Source organism: Xyrauchen texanus, chromosome 10 (genome assembly GCF_025860055.1).
Source record: "Xyrauchen texanus isolate HMW12.3.18 chromosome 10, RBS_HiC_50CHRs, whole genome shotgun sequence".
Taxonomy (NCBI): Eukaryota; Metazoa; Chordata; class Actinopteri; order Cypriniformes; family Catostomidae; genus Xyrauchen; species Xyrauchen texanus.
The window spans coordinates 48,400,173-48,411,158 of record NC_068285.1 but is presented as its reverse complement, the minus strand read 5'-3'; positions in this window follow the sequence as shown (position 1 = coordinate 48,411,158).

Sequence of the window (10,986 nt, the reverse complement as noted above, 5' to 3'; positions counted from 1 at the left end):
CAATTACATTACACTTGTTCTTCACTTGAGGATACATCTGTCATTTACAGTTGAGGTTGGATTTAGTTAAATTACTGCTGTTTTGCACTGTTGTTTTGCACAATAATTTTCACTTAAAGTGTACATACGTTTACATAAACAGAATAGAGCACTGATCTATATATATATTTATATATTATAGTTATATATAGATCAGTGGAATAGAAGCCCTCTGCCATTCTGTGTTCTGCCTTTTTGTTTTAATTAAAATTACTGTTGCATATTTAAATTTTTTGAAAGATGCTAGCTAAGTTCATTACTTGACTGTTGTCAAGTATGTTGTCTGTTTGGGGATAAGGAGTGTTATGCAGACTTTTAATTCCCAAGAGCTGGTTAACCTTCTTCAACAGGGTAGATATGAAATTAGTGCCCTGATCGGTTAGGATCTCTGCAGGAAACCCGACCCTAGAGAATAGCTGAACCAAAGAAGCAGCTACAGGTTTTGCTTTCACATATCTTAAAGAAAATACCTCTGGATATCTTGTGGTATAGTCTGTAATCACCAGCATGAATTAGTTCTCTGATTGACTCCTTTCAACCAGACCAACGACATCCATCCCAAGTCTCTCAAATGGGGTGCCAATAATACAGTGCATCTGTAAAGTATTCACAGCGCTTCACTTATTGAATTACAGCCTTATTCCAAAATGGATTAAATTCATTATTTTCCTCAAAATCCTACAAACAATACCCAGTAATGACAATGTGAAAGAAGTTTGTTTGAAATCTTTGCAAATTTATAAAAAATAAAAAAATCACATGTACATAAGTATTCACAGCCTTTGCCATGACACTCAAAATTAAGCTCAGGTGCATCCTGTTTCCACTGATCATCTTTGAGATGTTTCTACAACTTGAGTTGAGTCCACCTGTGGTAAATTCAGTTGATATGACATGATTTGGAAAAGCACACACCTGTCTATATAAGGTCCCACAGTTAACAGTGCATGCCAGAGCACAAACCAAGCCATGAAGTCCAAGGAATTGACTGTAGATATAAGACAGGATTATATCGAGGCACAGATCTGGGGAAGGGTACAGAAAAAATTCTGCAGCATTGAAGGTCCCCATGAGCACAGTGGCCTCCATCATCCGTAAATGAAAGGAGTTTAGAACCATCAGGACTCTTCCTAGAGCTGGCTACCCGGCCAAATTTAACAATCAGGGGAGAAGGGCCATAGTCAGGGAGGTGACCAAGAACCTGATGGGCACTCTGACAGAGCTCCAGTGTTTCTCTGTGGAGAGAGGAGGATCTTCCAGAAGAACAACCATCTCTGCAGCACTCCACCAATCAGGCCTGTATGGTAGAGTGTTCAGACGGAAGCCACCCTGGAGTTTGCCAAAAGTTACTAGGCAGACTAGTCAGGATCGATGGAAAGATGAATGCAGCGATGTACATGAGACGTCCTTGATGAAAACCTGCTCCAGAGCATTCTGGACCTCAGACTGGGGTGATGGTTCACCTTCCAACAGGACAACGATCCTAAGCACACAGCCAAGATAACAAAGGAGTGCCTAAGGGACAACTCTGTGAATGTCCTTGAGTGGCTCAGCCAGAGCCCAGACTTGAACCCGATTGAACATCTCTGGAGAGATCTGAAAATGGCTGTGCACCAATGCTCCCCATCCAACCTGATGGAGCTTGAGAGGTCCTGCAAAGAAGAATGGGAGAAACTGCCCAAAAACAGGTGTGCCAAGCTGATAGCATCATACTCAAAAAGACTTAAGGTTGTAATTGGTGCCAAAGGTGCTTCAACAAAGTATTGTGCAAAGGCAGTGAATAATTAATGTACATGTGATTTTTATTTATTTTTTGTTTATAAATTTGCAAACAAACTTCTTTCATGTTGTCATTATGGGCTATTGTTTGTAGAATTTGAGGAAAATAATTAATTGAATCCATTTTGGAATAAGGCTGTAACATGTGAAGCGCTGTGAATACTTTCCAGATGCACTGTAGGAAGGGGCTGTAGTGGTGCTCTAAATGGGCCCCTGAGGGAAATCTTTTAACAGACAGGACAGCTCTTACAAAATTGGGTCACATCTACTTTCAAACCGGGCCAATAAAAGTATTTCTTGATACTTGCAGTGATCTTATTTTTTTCTCAGGTGGCCAGCCCAAGAAATTGAGTGGCTCAGATGTAACACCACCCCTCGAACACACTGTGGAACCACCAGTTGTTTCTGTGGTCCAATCTGGCGATAGAGTATTCCCTTTGTTAACACATATATTGCTGTCCTGTCATTTAGAGGCTTCTCTCTTACCTCTGCAGCTCTGGTAAAACACTCTGTGAGACTGGCATCTTTCTGCTGTATCTGAATGATGTTAGTGGGCAACTGAAATTTCACAGGCAAGTTACAGGCCATCTCTTCAGACATTTTAGAAGCAACATATTTCACCTTATCTTTTCTCTTTTCCCTTTGGGTCTTTCTCCTCTTCGACACCCCGGTCTCAATTTCAGCATTAAAAAAAGGTAAAGTACTCAGCGTGTGCCCAACCTCTTCTGACTTGTTCGCTCTGGTCACCACCATCTGACACTCCCGTGCCAGGTGCAGTAACTCCAACAGCACTGGTATATCTCGATCCAGAATCACAGGGAAGGATAAGTTATCAGCCACCTCCACCAGGTAAGTCTGATCAATCAGACAGTAGGCAACAATCTCTCATCTCCATGAACACAACAAATGGGTAGCTTGTTCACTGTGCTGATCAAATATGATGGTATATACTTTGTTTACCAGAGTCTGATCACTGCCGGTGATATTGGTTACATCCCTTCTTAGTTCAGTTTATACAGCTATGTTTTGGACCATGTTCCTTGGTTTAGTATGCCCTTCTTGACCACATACCTGTAGATAACATTTGGGAGTTTGTTTGGGAGCAAAATTCAATTTGGCTGAAGCAGGGTTTCCCATGTGGGGCTAACCTGATCCCTATAATTTCCTTTGCTGAAAGTGCAGCATGTCGAGAGAACGGCGGTTATTAGCAGATTCCCAAGCCCAAGGCTTACTCTTCCCCCTGGCTGCAACAAATACATCTGCCAAAGATGCTGCTTCTGCTGCTGTTCAAGGATCACTTTCTTGGATCCACACCTGGAGTTCAGTATACAGCATTCTACAGCCATGGCCAAAAGTATTGGCAGTGACATAAATTTTGTGTTTTGCAAAGTTTGCTGCTTCAGTATTTGTAGATAATTTTTTCACATGTTTCTATGGTATACTGGAAAACACTGATAAGCTTTCCATGAGTTTGAAAGGTTTTTATTGGCAAAAACATTCAATATATGCAAAGAGTCAATATTTACAGTGTTGACCTTTGTTCTTCATAACCTCTGTTTCGCTCTGGCATGCTGTTTAACAACTTCTGGGCCGAATCCTGACTGATGGCGATACATTCTTGACTTATTAGTACCCGGAGTTGATCACAATTTGTGGGCTTCTGCTTGTCCACAGGAAAGTTGAGAATGGACCACAGGTTCTCTATGGGATTAAGATCCGGGGAGTTGCCTGGCCACGGATCCTAAATTTCAATGTAATGATCTCCGAGCCACTTCATTATCACACTTGCCTTGTGACATGGTGCTCCATCATGCTGGAAAATGGACGGATCATCACCAAGTTGCTCTTGCAGGATGTTTTCATACCATTCTTTATTCATGGCAGTGATTATGGGCAGAATTGTGAGAGAACCCACTCCCTTGGATGAAAAGAAACCCCACACATGGATGGTCTCAGGATGCTTCACATTTGGCATGACACAGGACTCATGGTAGCGTTCACCTTTTCTTCTCCGGACTATCGATTTTCCAGATGTCCCGAACAGTCAGAAGGGGGCTTCATCAGAGAAAATATCTTTGCACCAGTCTTCTGCTTTCCAATCGTTGTACTTCCTGCAGAATTTCAGTCTGTCCTTGATTTATTTCTTGGAGAGAAGTGGCATCTTTGCTGCCCTTCTTGACACCAGGCCATTGTCCAAAAGTCTTTGCCTCACTGTGCGTGCAGATGCACTCACACCAACCTGCTGCCAATATTGAGCAAGCTCTGCACTGGTGGTGACACTATTCCATAGCTGACTCCTCAGGAGGAGATGGTCCTGGCACTTACTGGACACTCTGGGACGTCCTGAAGTCTTCTTCACTGCAGTTGAACCTCTCTCCTTGAAGTTCTTGATGATCCGGTAAAGGGTTCTTTCAAGTGCAATATTCTTTGCAGCAATATCCTTGCATGTGAGGCCATTTTGATGCAAAGCGATGATGGCTGCACGTCTTTCTTTAGAGGTAACCACTGCTAACAAGAACACAATGATTGGAAGCACTTCTTCCCTTCTTTTATAGCAATCAGTCTGCTCTTATAATCCAATCAGAATGATAGAGTGATTTCACCTGACTAGTACTCGTTCACACGTTCCCAGGTGCTGCTGATATGATTAGAGAAATTATGTTTGCTGGTCATTTTGTGCCAGGGGTTAAAAAACAGTGAAATTTGGTTGTTTGTGATCATTTATTTAGGGGGCCAATGAAGCTTTTTACAATGATTTAAAATGCATCTGATCACTCTGCACAATAATCTAGAAACAATGTGAATCAACACCACAACAACTGAAGCAGAAAACACAATTTTTCACTGCCAATATTTTGGGCCACGGCTGTAAGGTATTGCTCCAGAATAAAGGTTTCACTCACCTCCTCCACCGTTTTCCCCTCAGGCTGGATCCATTTTCCAAAGAGTTCTTTGAACCTGTTTTAAAGTGCTTTTGGACTCTCAGATGGATCTACTGATAAGGAGTGGAACGTTTGTCGATAAGTCTCCGCATTGACATCATATTTCTTCAAAATAGCAGACTTTTTCATAGTCAGTAGATTCATTGAAATCCATATTGGCATCAAATCCAATCAGTTTTGGTCCACCTACAAGCAACAGCAATCCTTTCAAAAGTGACAAGGAAGTGCTCCACATCATCAGTGTCCCTCAGTTTCTCCAATCGAGGTACCTGAGATAATGGCGGGCCTATTAAAACTCCTTTGATGAGAAGAAGCCAAATAGTGTCCTTCCGAATCTAGAAGATTAATGTCTGGCCTTTCCCGGGCCTACTGGTCCACATCAGAAAAATGAAGATTAGGAGTAGGACGTACTTGAACTGAATTGTTGCTGGAATGCCTTAAATATTCGCTCCAAATCTGCATGCTCTTGGTGCCTTACAGTCTCCCGGCCTTCCGTCCTGGCCATATGGGCTCGAAGCAGATTTGCCAACTCAGTCACTGAAACATCTATGTCTCCTGTTGCCTTCAATTGCTTCTGATATGACCTGGTCCTCCTCTCCCCTTTCTTCCTCTTGCTACAAGGGAGGAGCTTTAGGCATACTTTTCTTCAAGGCACCACTCACGAGGGACAAAGAAAAACAAACAAGCTTGGTGTACTTGACTGACTGGAGATCCCACTGTTGCCACAATATGTGAGGGACCGAGGGTCAGAAACAAGGAACACAAGTGCTTAACTGTAAAAATGGGTCTTTATTTGAACCCAAATCAAAAAAGACTTACAAACTCATAAATTCCTTATGACATAACAAAATCCACAACCTTCAAACTGAAAACAACTAACAAACTAAAGCTGCATCCCCCAACAAATGAACAAAGCAACAGCTTATGAAGGAAAGTATGGGCCCCGTACAACACGGGGCCCATAGGGAAAACCAAGTAAATGTAAATTTTTAACACATAACTTAAATTTATAAAAAATGAAAAACTGCTAATTTTATAAGATATAATAAATATACAACTTAAGAAGTCAATTAATAAAAATATCAGTTTTTCCTCCTCCCTCATGCAATCTGAGCAAATGGTATGCCCGGACGGAACCAATATTGCTTAAATTCCTCGTTCCTCCCGGACTCTAATTTTCGTCACCCCAGTATACTGCTTCTGCAATCCGTGTCTGATTACCATCACCACTCATCACCGGTAAACTTAAACTCAAATAGAAACACATATAAATAACAGATACAATGAAACTCATTTGTGTGCACTCCAATTCAGTAACGATGTAAATAAAGTTGTGATGTAAATAAAGTTATGCAAACCTAAAGCAATAAAGAATTAAGGAATACAGATTGATTCCATTGGTTATTGTAAACCACTATTATACTGTAACCAAGATAAATGTGGACAGAAAGAAAGAGAGAAGATTAAATAAAGAGATTAACCATAATTGAATAAGAACATGTCCTCCATGTAGATGAGTGTGTGTGTAAATGATGCTTCTACATTACCACTTTTGTGCGGCCACCCCTAGGGCCGTCACACAGATATTCTACCAAACTCTTTAATGAGAGCAAATAATGATGGTAGTGATTTTTCTGGTTCTGGAAAAAAAGGACAACATCCGCATAGAATGAAATATAATGGTCTACTCCTCCCATCTTCACAGGAGTAATATACAGTTGAAGTCATAAGTTTACATACACTTAGGTTGATGTCATTAAAACAAATTTATTGGCCACTCCACAGATTTCATATTAGTAAACTATAGTTTTGATAAGTCTTTATGCATGATGTGTAATTTTTCCAAGAATTGTTTACAGGCAGATTGTTTCACTTTTATTTGACTATATCACAATTCAAGTGGGTCAGAAGTTTACATTAAGTTACCTGTGAATTTAAGCAGCTTTTAAAATTCCAGAAAATTAGCCAGAAATTATATAGTCAATGATAGGCTATTTGGAGTCAATTTGAGGTTTACCTGTGGAAGTATTTTAAGGCCTAACTTCAAACTCAGTGCCTATTTGATTGACATCATGGAAAAATCTAAAGAAATCTGAAAAAAACTGTGGTCCTTCACAAGTCTGGTTCATCATTGGGAGCAATTTCCAAACACCTGAAGGTACCATGTTCATCTGTACAAACAATAGTATGCAAGAATAAACACCATGGGACCACGCAGCCATCATACTGCTCAGGAAGGAGATACATTCTGTCTCCTAGAGATGAATGTAGTTTGGTGTGAAAAGTGCAAATCAATCCCAGGACAACAGCAAAGGACCTTGTGAAGATGCTGGAGGAAACATGTAGACGAGTATATCCATAGTAAAAATGAGTCCTATATTGACATAACCTGAAAAGCTGCTCAGCAAAGAACAAGCCACTGCTCCAAAACTGCCATAAAAAAGTCAAAGACTACAGTTTGCAAGTCCTCATGGAGACAAAGATCTTACTTTTTGGAGAAATGTCCTTTGGTCTGATGAAACAAAAATGTAACTGTTGGCCATATAGCCATAACGACCATCATTATGTTTGGAGGAAAAAGGTTTAGGCTTGCAAGCCGAAGAACACCATCCCAACCATGAAACATGGGGGTGGCAGCATCATGTTACTGCAGGAGGGACTGGTGCACTTCACAAAATAGATGGTATAATGAGGAAGGAAAAGTATGTGGATATATTGAAGAAACATCTCAAGACATCAGCCAGGAAGTTAAAGCTCGGTCTCAAATGGGTCTTCAAATGGGACAATGACCCTGCATACCTCCAAAGTTGTGTAAAAATGGCTTAAGGACAACAAATTCAAGGTTCTGTAGTGGCCATTACACAGCCCTGACCTCAATCCGATAGAAAATTTGTGGGCAGAACTAAAACAGCATGTGAGAGCAAGAAGGCCTACAATCCTTACACAGTTACACCAGTTCTGTCTGGAGGAATGGGCCAAAATCCAGTAACATTGTGAGAAGCTTGTGGAAGGCTACCCAAAATGTTTGACCCAAGTTACACAATTTAAAGGCAATGCTACCAAATACTAACAAAGTGTATGGAAACTTCTGACCCACTAATAATAAATTAATACTGAAATAATTCTTTCTACTATTATTCTGACATTTCACATTCTTAAAATAAAGTAGTGATCCTAACTGACCTAAGAGAGTGAATGTTTTCTATTCAAGTTTAAATGAAGTTGGCTAAGGTGTATTTAAACTTATGACTTCAACTTTAGATAGGCTAGCAAGGAGCCTGAGTCAAATTACCATCCTGTAAGTCTCTATGATGTTCTGGTTCTGAGATATATGTTTTGCTACTCTGTTGCTAGAGTTACCCCATCTGGATGCTAGGCACTTACCAGCTTGATTCAAATGTCCCAACCCGGATTTCTCTATGATGTTCTGGTGCAGAGATATGTCTTTTGCTACTTGGTTGATAGGGTGAGCTCATTTGGTTGCTATGCAGTTACCAAGGTGACACTCAAAAGGCTCCTTGCTACACTGAGTCAATTGAACACAACCGGAAGTCTCTATGATGTTCTGGTGCAGAAAAATTTGATTTGATACTTGGTTGCTAGGGTAACACAATCTGGTTGCTAGGCAGTTACCAACGTAATACTCAAAAGGCTCTTTGCTACCCTGTGACAAATGACCCAACCCAGAAGTCTCTATGATGTTGTGGTGCGGAGACAGATGTTTTGCTATATGGTTGCTAGTGAAAGTCCATCTGCTTGCTAGGCAGTTTCCAGGGTGATACTAAAAAGGCTGCTTGCTGGGCTGAGTGTAATAAGTCAAACCTGAAATCTCTATGAAATTCTGATCAGGAGATATCCATCTAAGCAATTTTGAATGGAAGTTAATGGATTTTGGTTGCTAGGGTGCACTAAATGGTTGCTAGTGTGTGGCTAAGTATTTTATATCATGATATTTAAATGCTCCTTGCTGGTCTGAGTCAAATAAGCCAAAGTTTAAATATCTATGATGTTCTGGTGCAAAGATATGTGTTTTGCTACTTGGTTGATAGGGTAAGTCCATTTGGTTGCTAGGCAGTTTCCATGGTGATACTAAAAAGGCTGCTTGCTGGGCTGAGTGTAATAAGTCAAACCTGAAATCTCTATGACATTCAGATCATGAGATATCCATCTAAGCCATTTTGAATGGCAATCAATGGGTTTGGTTGCTAGGGTGCACTAAATGGTTGCTAGGTTGAGTGAAATGATGAAAAGATAGAAAAGAAAGTGATAGAGAGAGAGAGAGATGGATAGAGAGACTTTTGAGCTCAGAACGTGTTTGGAGACATTTTTCTTCAGAGCGCTTCTTTTTCAGAAACATAACTTTTAACTAAAACCACTCGTATGCAAGGTATTTATTGCAAAAGAAAGCATTACAAGTCAAAATGCATCATTGCAACATATTCTGAGCACTATACTGCGGAGGACGCAGCTGACCACCTTGACAAATGACAAACTGCTGGAACTGAACAGCATTAATCCACTATTGTGATCCAGGCACACGTATCATCTCTTTAAAATGCTGAAAGTGCGCTCAACTGAACCGCACATCTGAATACATGACAGGTTATAACGCTCATCTCCATTGTAAGATTATATATGCAGAAGAATTCCAGCAACATGATTTGAAACATTACACACAGCCTTTCAGTTTGGAATGTTGCAACGTTGTAAATCACAGGCCTTCAGCCAGAACCCCCACACAGTGAAACCAGGCTGTTCTGTGTAAAGTTACAAGGACCATCAGGTTTGCACAACTCTAAGACATTTCATCTTAATCTAACCTTGCTAGATAATGCTGAAAATCGCTTTGAACTGTGGTTTTTACCTGACAAATGAATGATTATAGACTGATGGACCTCTGTAAAATTTTTGTAGCGATATGCAATCACCTATAATTGATAAATATAATCTTTAATTTTGTATGATTCATCTCATTCTACTAAGAATGATATCTATAAGGCTTAACTTGATAAAATGCAATGATGTGTAAAACATTGTGATTTTGTAACCAGGGATTTTCATGTTTTGTTACCTACACGTTTAACATCCATTAAAAAAATGTCATGTTTAGTATGTAAGCGTTTGCTGGTGTATGCAGAGAAAGCTTATGACAATGAATAACATTCTCAAGATATAAAAGCTCATGATTAAATATGCACTATTTTTGAGCAGGAAATTAATAAGAGTCTGAAACAAAGGACCATAACTCAACAGCCCAGTTGACCTCGTAACTCTAAAAAGTCACTTCTGATTGGCGCAGGACACCTTTGGGGATGCGGCCAATTTCAGTTCAAATATTTCCAAACAGGAAGAACACCCTCTCTTCTGCTCTTCCTTCTCTGCTCTTCTGTCGTCATCTCTCGTCCAGCCTCTCCTGACTGCTCAGACTTCGCTCTGACTCTTCCCTCGTGGTCTTCTCGGGATCAGGTCCATGCCATGTGAGATCCACGGAAGCTCGGGACTCAACATCCCGAGAAGGAGTGATAATGCCTTGCTTCACAGCTAACCTCACTAATTCATACAGACAGTAAACTTTGATCAAACAGAGATAAAAACATAGACGGAACGAACTTTCGACCAAGCGCCAAGAACCAAGCAACACAAAGAACACAAGTACATCTTCAATATTGTGCTCAAAGTGCTGGTGTATTAATTAAATAATTTGGGTAATCCGATACATTGATTTCGGCAAATCATTGTAGACTCAAAGAAGGATAAATGGTTCTTAAGGTATTGTCAACAGACTCCATAAAGTTAATTTTCACTGTACTGATCACTCTTTGCACCAACCTGTCTTATGTATATATGTGTTAGATTATGTTTAGAATAGTAATAAAGTTTGTCTTTGTTCAAAGACAATGTGACTGTGGTATGTTTTTATAAATAATCTCATCCCTGTTTCTAAAAGATTTTGCTTCAAAGCTGTATCTTAATACATATTATATTATTTTCAGTAAGCCATGAGAATAATATCACTCCAATAAGAGAATTAATCATAATTCACTTATTAAATCTAATTCCTTACAGTACAAGTTGTGAGCTGATACAACTTGACGTTGTATTACGATTTCAATGTTGGAGAATATATTAAAGACAAATAATCTAGTTATTTGTCATTTATCTAATTTATAATTCCATTATACATTTCCTTACCTAATAAGGTACAATAAGGACAGTTTAATTTAGT